Source organism: Oncorhynchus keta, unplaced genomic scaffold (assembly GCF_023373465.1).
Source record: "Oncorhynchus keta strain PuntledgeMale-10-30-2019 unplaced genomic scaffold, Oket_V2 Un_contig_4081_pilon_pilon, whole genome shotgun sequence".
Taxonomy (NCBI): domain Eukaryota; kingdom Metazoa; phylum Chordata; class Actinopteri; order Salmoniformes; family Salmonidae; genus Oncorhynchus; species Oncorhynchus keta.
In genome coordinates, this window is record NW_026287590.1 from 492 (window position 1) to 12,500 (window position 12,009).

General features: G+C 48.3%; 1 protein-coding gene across 1 annotated transcript in view; it reads left to right on the top strand.

The window, feature by feature from the left end:
* Window positions 1-2,200: 2,200 nt before the first annotated feature.
* LOC127924467 (guanine nucleotide-binding protein G(I)/G(S)/G(O) subunit gamma-13-like) overlaps window positions 2,201-12,009 on the top strand; it is a 39,642-nt gene continuing 29,833 nt past the window's right edge. The window contains exon 1 of the mRNA XM_052509184.1: window positions 2,201-2,817. The gene's annotated coding sequence lies outside the window, so the exon portion shown is untranslated. The remainder of the gene's footprint in view (window positions 2,818-12,009) is intronic.

Genomic DNA, 12,009 nt, shown 5'->3' on the forward strand with positions numbered 1-12,009 from the left:
TGGTCACTTAATAAGATAGCAGGTTACTTCAGTCAAACATTAATGAGTGGTTGGTTGGTGTGGGTGGAGGTGGGTGGGTGGGTGGGTGGTGGTGGGTTGGTGGTGAGTGGAGTGGGTAGGTAACTATGTCTGGGTGGATTGGTGGGTAGGTAGGTAACTATGTCTGGGTGGATGGATGGGTGTTCGAATCTCATCACGGATAACTTTAGCATTATAATGATAGCAACTTTTGCACCTACTTACTACTTTTGAGCCACTTTTCAACTACTTAGCATGTTTGCTTAACCCCTTCCTCTAACCGTTTAACCTTCCTCTAACCCATAACTCACAGAATTAGCTAACGTTAGCATGTTAGCTAGCTCTTCCTCTAACCCTAACCTTTTAATCTACCTCATAACCTTAACCCTAACCCTTAACTCCCAGAACTAGCCAACATTAGCATGTTAGCTAACCCTTTCCCTAACCCTAAAGCACTTTAGTAAACCTACCTCCTAACCTTAACCCGTACCTCCCAGAACTAGCTAATGTTAGCATGTTAGCTAACTCTTCCTCCTACCCTAACCCTTTAATCTACCTCCTAACCTTAACCTAACCCTAACCCTTAACTCCTAGAACTGGATAACGTCAGCGTTAGCCACCTAGTCACCTAGCTAACGTTAGCATGTTAACTAACCCTTCCTCCAAACCTAACCCCTTTAACCTACCTCTAACCCCTTAACCTAACCCTAATTAACTCCCTGGAACTGGATAACGTTAGCATGTTAACTAACCCTTAACTCTAGAACTGGATAACGTTAGCGTTAGCCACCTAGTCACCTAGCTAACGTTAGCATGTTAACTAACCCTTAACTCCTGGAACTGGATAATGTTAGCGTTAGCCACCTAGTCACCCTAGCTAACATTAGCATGTTAACTAACCCTTAACTCCTAGAACTGGATAGCGTTAGCGTTAGCCGCCTAGTCACCTAGCTAACGTTAGCATGTTAACAACCCTTAACTCCTGAACTGGATAACGTTAGCGTTAGCCACCTAGTCACCTAGCTAACGTTGGTATGTGCAACTAACCCCAACTCCTAGAACTGGATAACGTTGGCGTTAGCCACCTAGTCACCTAGCTAACATTGGCATGTTCCAACCCTTAACTCCTAGAACTGGATAACGTTAGCGTTAGCCACCTAGTCACCTAGCTAACGTTAGCATGTTAACTAACCCTTAACTCCTAGAACTGGATAACGTTAGCGTTAGCCACCCTTCACCTAGCTAACGTTAGCATGTTAACTAACCCTTAACTCCTAGAACTGGATAACGTTAGTGTTAGCCACCTAGTCACCTAGCTAACGTTAGCATGTTAACTAACCCTTAACTCTAGAACTGGATAACGTTAGCGGCCAGCCACCTAGTCACCTAGCTAACGTTAGCATGTTAACTAACCCTTAACTCCTAGAACTAAATAACGTTAGCGTTAGCCACCTAGTCACCTAGCTAATGTTAGCATGTTAACTAACCCTTAACTCCTAGAACTGGATAACGTTAGCGTTAGCCACCTAGCTAACGTTAGCATGTTAACTAACCCTTAACTCCTAGAACTGGATAACGTTAGCGTTAGCCACCTAGTCACCAGCTAACGTTAGCATGTTAACTAACCCTTAACTCCTAGAACTGGATAACGTTAGCGTTAGCCACCTAGTCACCTAGCTAACGTTAGCATGTTAACTAACCCTTAACTCCTAGAACTGGATAACGTTAGCGTTAGCCACCTAGCTAACGTTAGCATGTTAACTAACCCTTAACTCCTAGAACTGGATAACGTTAGTGTTAGCCACCTAGTCACCTAGCTAACGTTTTCAATTATGTATTGTTATTTAACCTTTATTTAACTACAAATTGGAAATTCGTAACATATCATACGTTTTTGCTGATTCCCAACAATTGTACATTTTGTAATTCATAACATATCAGAGACATATCATATTAAATAGGGTGTCTAAGATTTACATACAGAATAATACGTAATTCTCTGAGACCAGGTTGGAGAGATGGGGAAGGGATTGGGTATGTGCGCATCCCCCTCAGTCCCTCTCCCTCCTCCTTTCTCGCCCCCTCCCTCTCTTCTCTCCTTTCTCGCCCCCTCCCTCTCCCCTCCTCTTTATCTCCCCTCCTTTCTCGTCCCCTCCCCCTCCCTCCTCTCCCTCCACAGTCAACAAGGCAAAAATAGAGAGTTTACAGAGCAAGCTCTCTCCTCTCCTGACTGGTTCACTCGCCTCATCTAACTAACCATCCTCGGGGAAACACACTTTTAAGCACGCACGCACGCGCGTACACACACACACACACATTGAAGCTCCGCTCAGCAGCAGCAGCAGGGAGTGAACAGCCAGCTTGCGACTTATCCCCGCCATTCCCCGGTACAGTAACTTCCTCAGCATCTCCCGGCCTCTGCAGAGAGAGAGAGAGCACCGACCGACAACCCAACTGGAAACCGGCCCCACGGCTCTATAGTAACGGACTGACCGACCACTAAATCCCGGAGAAGGGAAGAGGACTATCTAGTACTCAAAATCCCGTCATCGCCGGTAGAATATACTTCAGACTGCGGATTTAAACCGTCACATTGGCCAGTTGTCCATTTGGACGGGAGAGAGAACTGGTAGTGCGCAGTGTGAGAACACAACAGAAACCACTTGACGCGGAAAAGTCCGGGTACTTCCCGTTATTTTAGGAAACAGAGGGACGCGTCTCACCTACCGAAATACCGACGCCGGTAGCCTAAAACGGAGCCGGTCTGAGCAACAGCTACCACAGGCAAAAATCAGTGAGGTAAGCGGTGTGATTTAAAATGGATAGTAAAAGATACATAAAACGATTTAATTTGTTAATTTCACAGCTTTGTATATCAGATGGGGTTTTGTGTCGACATGGTATGTGCTGACAGAATGTTGTTTAGAGTCAGACCTCACAGACGAACATCCACACGATCGATGAAGAAGGGGAGCTTTGGGTTGGAAATATGACCATTTCAGTTTCTCCTTCCGCCTCCTCAGCAGAGAGGGATGAAACAGAGGACGGTACATAAAACAAGGATTTATCCTCCTCCTCCTCCTCACCTGGCCTCCTCCTCCTCCTTACCTGGCCTCCTCCTCACCTGGCCTCCTCCTCACCTGGCCTCCTCCTCACCTGGCCTCCTCCTCCTCCTTACCTGGCCTCCTCCTCCTCCTCACCTGGCCTCCTCCTCCTCCTCCTCCTCACCTGGCCTCCTCTTCACCTGGCCTCCTCCTCCTCCTTACCTGGCCTCCTCCTCACCTGGCCTCCTCCTCACCTGGCCTCCTCCTCACCTGGCCTCCTCCTTCTCCTCCTCCTCATCTGGCCTCCTCCTCACCTGGCCTCCTCCTCCTCATCTGGCCTCCTCCTTCTCCTCCTCCTCATCCGGCCTCCTCCTCACCTGGCCTCCTCCTCCTCATCTGGCCTCCTCCTTCTCCTCCCCCTCCTCACCTGGCCTCCTCCTCCTCCTCCCCCTCCTCATCTGGCCTCCTCCTCCTCCTCCCCCTCCTCACCTGGCCTCCTCCTCCTCCTCCTCCTCTGGCCTTCTCCTCCTCCTCACCTGGCCTCCTCCTCACCTGGCCTCCTCCTCCGGCCTCCTCCTCCTCACCTGGCCTCCCCCTCCTCACCTGGCCTCCTCCTCCTCCTCACCTGGCCTCCTCCTCCTCACCTGACCTCCTCCTCCTCCGGCCAACTCCTCCTCACCTGGCCTCCTCCTCACCTGGCCTCCTCCCCCTCCTCACCTGGCCTCCTCCCCCTCCTCACCTGGCCTCCTCCTCCTCCTCCTCACCTGGCCTCCTCCTCACCTGGCCTCCTCCTCCTCCTCCTCACCTGGCCTCCTCCTCCTCCTCCTCATCTGGCCTCCTCCTCACCTGGCCTCCTCCTCCTCCTCCCCACCTGGCCTCCTCCTTCTCCTCCTCACCTGGCCTCCTCCTCCTCCTCACCTGGCCTCCTCCTCCTCACCTGGCCTCCTCCCTCCTCACCTGGCCTCCTCCTCCTCCCCAGACCCCGTGAGATAGATACTGATGTTCCGCTTTAGAACGTTAGAAAGCGCCTCTCGGTGTTCCTCTTCAGTTATCAGGCCGGCGGGACAGCTCGCTCTCACAGTCTTCACGGACAGACATTCATCCGTGTTCCTCTTCAGTTATCGGGACACAGTCTTCACGTCAGAATTCGACATTCATCCGTGTTCCTCTTCAGTTATCAGGCCGCAGGACAGATTCCAACTCGCTCTCACAGTCTTCACGTCAGAATTCAACATTCATCCGTGTTTCTCTGATGTCAAATTTAGAAATGATTGCAAAAGTCAGATTTCAAAGTGAGATTATTTTTTTTACATTTACCCAGAGTAATTTACAGAGGGATTGGGTATGTGCGCATCCCCCTCAGTCCCTCTCCCTCCTCCTTTCTCGCCCCCTCCCTCTCCCCTCCTCTTTATCTCCCCCTCCTTTCTTGACCCCCTTCCTCCTCTCCCCTCCTGTGCGATAATTTTTTTACATTTACCCAGAGTAATTTACAGTAGTGAATATATGTGTTTTCTTACTGGTCCCCTGTACAAATTGAACCCACAACCTTGGCATTGCAAGCACCATGCTCTACCAAGTGATCCACACAGGGTATTAACCCTGAATGGTTAAGGTAAGGGTTAAGGTTTGGGATGGGATGATGAATAAGCTCGTCCACACCACTCTAGCAGAACAAAAAACAAACTACAGCTCACCTAGTGGCGGTTTCCACGTCACATCCCGACGTTCCTCAACGTTTGGACTCAGAGGCAGATGTTTCCACCACTCGCAGAACAAAAAACAAACTACAGCTCATCTAGTGGCCGGTTTCCACGTCACATCCCGACGTTCCTCACACAACAACTTGATTGGAGTACACCTGCGGCAAATTCAATTGATTGGACATGATTTGGAAAGGCACACACCCCTCCATACAAGGTCCCATAGCTGACAGTGCATGTCACGGGTGACCTGGCTGCCCCCCTCCGCTTTCAGGCCGTTATTGATCCTTAATTGATTGATACAACATTTTCACAGGCTACATCTGTGTGTGTGTGTGTGATGATTATTATTGTCTGTGTGTGTGTGTGTGTGTGTGTGTGTGTGTGTGTGTGTGTGTGTGTGTGTGTGTGTGTGTGTGTGTGTGTGTGTGTGCAGGTGTGTGTGTGTGTGTGTGTGTGTGTGTGTGTGTGTGTGTGTGTGTGTGTGTGTGTGTGTGTGTGTGTGTGTGTGTGTGTGTGTGTGTGTGTGTGTGTGTGTGTGTGTGTGTGTGTGTGTGTGTGTGTGTGTGTGTGTGTGTGTGTGTGTGTGTGTGTGTGTGTGTGTGTGTGTGTGTGTGTGTGTGTGTGTGTGTGTGTGTGTGTGTGTGTGTGTGTGTGTGTGTGTGTGTGTTCTCCCTGTCTAAACCCTCTAAAACCTCCCGGCTGCTGCTGTCCAGACAGACCAATAGTTAGTCTCAGTTATCAGACAGAATAGGACATTACCTTCACATTAGAGATGTCATGACTATCGACACAGGACAGTCAGTTCGGGTCGTTGGGTGGGGACAGACACACAGCAACAAAACACATGACTATTGACACAGGACAGTCAGTTCAGTATCGACACAGGGTCGTTCGTTGGGGACAGACACACAGCAACAAAACACATGACTATCGACACAGGACAGTCAGTTCGGGTCGTTCGTTCGTTGGGGACAGACACACAGCAACAAAACACATGACTATTGACACAGGACAGTCAGTTCAGGGTCAGTCGTTCGGCAGCAACAAAAAATGAATTGTGTCTAATTAACTCTGGCATGTACCATGTGGCCAGTGTAACATGTACACTATTGGTCAGTGAAAAACACTGGCCTGTACACTATTGGTCAGTGAAAAACACTGGCCTGTACACTATTGGTCAGTGAAAAACACTGGCCTGTACACTATTGGTCAGTGAAAACACTGGCCTGTACACTATTGGTCAGTGAAAAACACTGGCCTGTACACTATTGGTCAGTGAAAAACACTGGCCTGTACACTATTGGTCAGTGAAAAACACTGGCCTGTACACTATTGGTCAGTGAAAAACACTGGCCTGTACACTATTGGTCAGTGAAAAATAAAGTCCTACTTGATGTGGTGTTAAAATAACAACATTTTTCAAAGTGTTGCAGTGCTCCTCATTTAACTCTGGCAAAAGTGTTCAAAGGAACTCGACTGTGGTGTTTGGAAAGCTCTATATATATATAGCTCAAAGTCAACACCGACAGTGTAAAACAAAAACACTTTAAAATATATGCCATTTAGCTGACGCTTTTATCCAAAGCGACTTACAGTCATGTGTGCATACATTCTACGTATGGGTGGTCCCGGGAATCGAACCCACTACCCTGGCGTTACAAGCGCCATGCTCTACCAACTGAGCCACAGAAGGACCACTATTATTATTATTATTATTATTATTATATTATATATTATATTATTATTATTATTATATTATTACAAAAACACTTGATTCATAGTCAACCGGACTCTCTTTAACGAGTGTTAGACTTTCCCAGTGTAATTTCATTAACACCTGTAGTTTCACAGAAAATCGTTTTGGGAGACGTTTTAACACTGTGTAAAGAGTGTCATTTGCATATTTCCCAAGGTGCCTTTTGTTTTTGAGTAAATTGTTTACCACCCGTGGCTGTATTTGTTAGTGACAAAGATATGGTTGTTTCTTACCTTTTTAAAGCCCTGTGGCTTTTGCTCACCAAGTAAGTCCCCTAGGGGGCGATGTTATAATACAATTAAACCATGACAACACATTTACATACATCATAATGGGCGGCAGCGTAGCCTAGTGTTTAGAGTGTTGGACTAGTAACCGTTGCGAGTTCAAACCCCTGAGCTGACAAGGTACAAATCTGTCGTTCTGCCCCTGAACAGGCAGTTAACCCACTGTTCCCAGGCCGTCATTGAAAATAAGAATTTGTTCTTAACTGACTTGCCTGGTTAAATAAAGGTAATAAAATAAAAAAATAAGGCCTTACTTATTGGCCTAATTGATGGCTTTGTTTTTGCCTAACAAATCAAAAATGGTGACTTTACTGACTGTCTTGATATGTTTGAACCATGATAGTTTATTGGTGATGTGGACAAAAAGGAACTTGAAACTCTTGACCCATCGTTGTCGGTGATCAGGCCCTACCACTGTTGTGTCGTCAGCAAACTTAATGATGGTGTTGGAGTCGTGCCTAGCCATGCAGTCGTGGGTGAACAGAGAGTACAGGAGGGGACTGAGCACGCACCCCTGGGGGGCCCCAGTGTTGAGGATCAGCATGGCAGATGTGTTGTTACCTACCCTCACCACCTGGGGAAGGGCCATCAGGAAGTCCAGGATCCAGTTGCAGAGGGAGGTGTTGTTACCCTCACCACCTGGGGGCGGCCCGTCAGGAAGTCCAGGATCCAGTTGCAGAGGGAGGTGTTTAGTCCCAGGGTTCTTAGCTTAGTGATGAGCTTTGTGGGCACTATTGTGTTGAACGCTGAGCTGTAGTCAATGAACAGCATTCTCACATAGGTGTTCCTTTTGTCCAGGTGTGAAAGGGCAGTGTGGAGTGCGATTGAGATTTTGTCATCTGTGGATTTGTTGGGGCGGTATGCAAACGTAATCCTTCTGGCCCCGCGGCCTTGTGAATGTTGACCTGTTTAAAGGTCTTGCTCAGATTGGCTATGGAGAGCGTGATCACACAATCGTCCGGAACAGCTGGTGCTCTCATGCATGCTTCAGTGTTGCTTGCCTCGAAGTGAGCATGAAAGGCATTTTGCTCGTCTGGTAGGCCCTCGTCACTGGGCAGCTCACGGCTGGGTTTCCCTTTGTAGTCTGTAATAGTTTTCAAGCCCTGCCACATCCTACGAGTGTCGAAGCCGATGTAGTAGGATTCAATCTTAGTCCTGTATTGATGCTTTGCCTGCCTGATGGTTTGTATGAGGGCATAGCGGGATTTCTTATAAGCATCCGGATTAGTGTCCTGCTCCTTGACAGCTGCAGCTCTAGCCTTTAGCTCGGTGGGGATGTTGCCTGTAATCCATGGCTTCTGGTTGGGATATGTACGTACGGTCACTGTGGGGACGACGTCATCGATGCATTTATTGATGAAGCCGATGACTGAGGTGGGTGGGTCCTCAAATCAAAATCCTTCTGTGGCTCAGTTGGTAGAGCATGGCGCTTGTAACACCAGGGTAGTGGGTTCAATTCCCGGGACCACCCATACGTAGAATGTATGCACACATGACTGTAAGTCGCTTTGGATAAAAGCGTCAGCTAAATGGCATATATTATTATTATTATTATAATCAAAATGTTATTGGTCACATACACATGTTCAGCAGATGTTAATGCGAGTGTAGCGAAATGCTTGTGCTTCTAGTTCCGACAGTGCAGTAATATCTAACAAGTAATCTAACAATTCCCCAACAACTACCTTATAAACACAAATCTAAGTTAAGGAATGGAATAAGAATATATACATATAAATATATGGATGAGCCATGACCGAGCGGCATAGGCAAGATAAAATAGATGGTATAGAATACAGTATATACATATGAGATGACTAATGTAAAATATGTAAACATTATTAAAGTGGCATTATTAAAGTGACTCGTTATCCATTTATGAAAGTGGCCAATGATTTTTTAGTCAGTCATCCCACATCCCCAAATATCCTACATTCCCAAAACACCCCTATGTTCCCCGAACTGTTCCACATCCCCAAACTATCCTACATCCTCCAAATCATTCTGCATCCTCAGAACTACCCCAAACCATCATACATCCCCCAACCATCCTACATCCCCAAACCATCCTACATCTGCCAAACCATCCTGCATCCTCCAAACCATCCTACATCCCCCAAACCATCCTACATCCCCCAAACCATCCTACATCCCCCAAACCATCCTACATCTGCCAAACCATCCTACATCCCCCAAACCATCCTACATCCCCCAAACCATCCTACATCTGCCAAAGCATCCAACATCCCCCAAACCATCCTACATCCCCCAAACCATCCTACATCCCCCAAACCATCCTACATCCCCCAAACCATCCTACATCCCCCAAACCATCCAACATCCCCAAACCATCCTACATCCCCCAAACCATCCTACATCCTCAAACCATCCTACATCTGCCAAACCATCCTGCCAAAGCATCCCCCATCCCCCAAACCATCCTACATCCCCCAAACCAACCATCCTACATCCCCCAAACCATCCTACATCCCCAAACCATCCTACATCCCCCAAACCATCCCCAAACCATACATCCCCAAACCATCCTACATCCCCAAACCATCCATCCCCCAAACCATCCCCAAACCATCCCATCCCCCAAAACCATCCCCCAAACCATCATCTGCCAAACCACCATCCCCAAACCTGACATCCCCAAACCATCCTACATCCCCCAAACCATCCGACATCCCCAAACCATCCTACATCCCCAAACCATTCTACATCCCCCAAACCATCCTACATCCCCCAAACCATCCTACATCCCCCAAACCATCCTACATCCCCAAACCATCCTACATCCCCCAAACCATCCAACATCCCCCAAACCATCCATCCTCCCCAAACCATCCTACATCCCCCAAACCATCCCCAAACATCCCCAAAACCATCCTCATCCTCTCCCCCAAACCATCCTACATCCCCCAAACCATCCTACATCCCCCAAACCATCCTACATCCCCCAAACCATCCTACATCCCCCAAACCATCCTACATCCCCCAAACCATCCTACATCCCCCAAACCATCCTACATCCCCCAAACCATCCTACATCCCCCAAACCATCCTACATCTCCAAACCATCCTACATCCCCCAAACCATCCTACATCCCCAAACCATCCACCAGCCCCAAACATCCTACATCCCCCAAACCATCCTACATCCCCCAAACCATCCTACATCCCCCAAACCATCCTACATCCCCAAACCATCCTACATCCCCCAAACCATCCCCCAAACCATCCTACATCCCCCAAACCATCCAAACCATCCCCCAAACCATCCCATCCCCCAAACCCATCCCAACATCCCCCAAACCATCCCATCCCCAAACCATCCTACATCCCCCAAACCATCCTACATCCCCCAAAAACAAACCATCCCAACATCCCCAAACCATCCTACATCCCCACCATCCTACATCCCTCAAACCATCCTACATCCCCCAAACCATCCAACACCCCCAAACCATCCCATCCCCAAACCATCCTACATCCCAAACCATCCAACATCCCCCAAACCATCCTACATCCCCAAAACCATCCCCAAACCATCCTACATCCCCCATCCCCCAAACCATCCTACATCCCCAAACCATCCTACATCCCCCAAACCCTCCTCAAACCATCATCCCCAAACCATCCTACATCCCCAAACCATCCTACATCCCCCAAACCATCCCCCCAAACCATCCTACATCCCCCAAACCATCCTACATCCCCCAAAACCATCCCCAAACCATCCCCCAAACCATCCTACATCCCCAAACCATCCTACATCCCCAAACCATCCACATCCCAAACCATCCTACATCCCCCAAACCATCCTACATCCCCAAACCAAACCATCCCCAAACCATCCAACATCCCCCCCCCAAACCATCCTACATCCCCCAAACCATCCTACATCCCCCAAACCATCCTCCTCAAACATCCCCCAAACCATCCTACATCCCCCAAACCATCCTACATCCCAAACCATCCTAGACAAACCATCCATCCACAACCTTACCCCAAACCATTACATCCCCCAAACCTGACAGTCCCCCAAACCATCCTACATTGCCAAACCATATACCACATCCCCAAACCATCCACATCCCCCCATCCAACATTCTCCTACACCAAACCATCCTACATCCCCAAACCATCCTACATCCCCCAAACCATCCTGCATCCCCCAAACCATCCTACATCTGCCAAACCATCCGATCCCCCAAACCATCCTACAGCCCCAAACCATCCAACATCCCCCAAAACCATGAGTGTATCCTCAAACCATCCTAGATCCCCCAAGAACTTCCAACATCCCCAAACCATCCAACATATGATGAACCAGCATCCCCCAAACCATGTACATCCCCAAATCCCATCCTACCAAACCAACATCCCCCAAACCATACTGTTAGGAAACCCCACATCCCAAACCATCCTATCCCCCAAACCATCCACATCCCCCAAACCAACATCAAACCATCCACATCCCCAAACCATAACACTCTCCCCAAACCATCCTCATCCCCCAAACCATCCTCATCCCCACCCCCATCATCCTCTCTCCAAACCATCCTACATCCCCCCATCCCATCCTCAAACCATCCTACATCCCCCAAACCATCCTACATCCTCAAACCATCCTACATCCCCCAAACCATCCTACATCTGCCAAACCATCCTACATCCCCAAACCAGACATCCCCCAAACCATCCTACATCCCCAAACCATCCTACATCCACCAAACCATCCTACATCCCCCAAACATCTTACTGGGGCCTTTGCTGACAGTGTTATTATTATCCACATGAAACCCCCATAGTTCTCCACCAAATATACATACACCAGGGCTCTGCAAACCATCGTGAGTGTATAGAACGTTAGAGCAGAGAACTTCCCGTGCCCATGAACAGCAGAGTGTTCAGGGCTACAGAGGAAAACACAGATACTGTTGTAGGCTAGAATGGTCCACATATGGAAGTCAGCCTCCAACATACAGTCAGTAATGTGTCCTGAGTAACCAGTGGTGTTGGGTACAGTCAGTAATGTGTTGAGTAATGAATGAGCTTTTTTAGGAATCAGAGAGCAGAACACACTCATCGCTGAGTGTACCAGAATATATATATGTATACCATATATATATAGATATATATATAGAGAGAGAGAGGGGGTAATAGAGAGGGGGCTCTGCTGTTGAGAGAGAGAG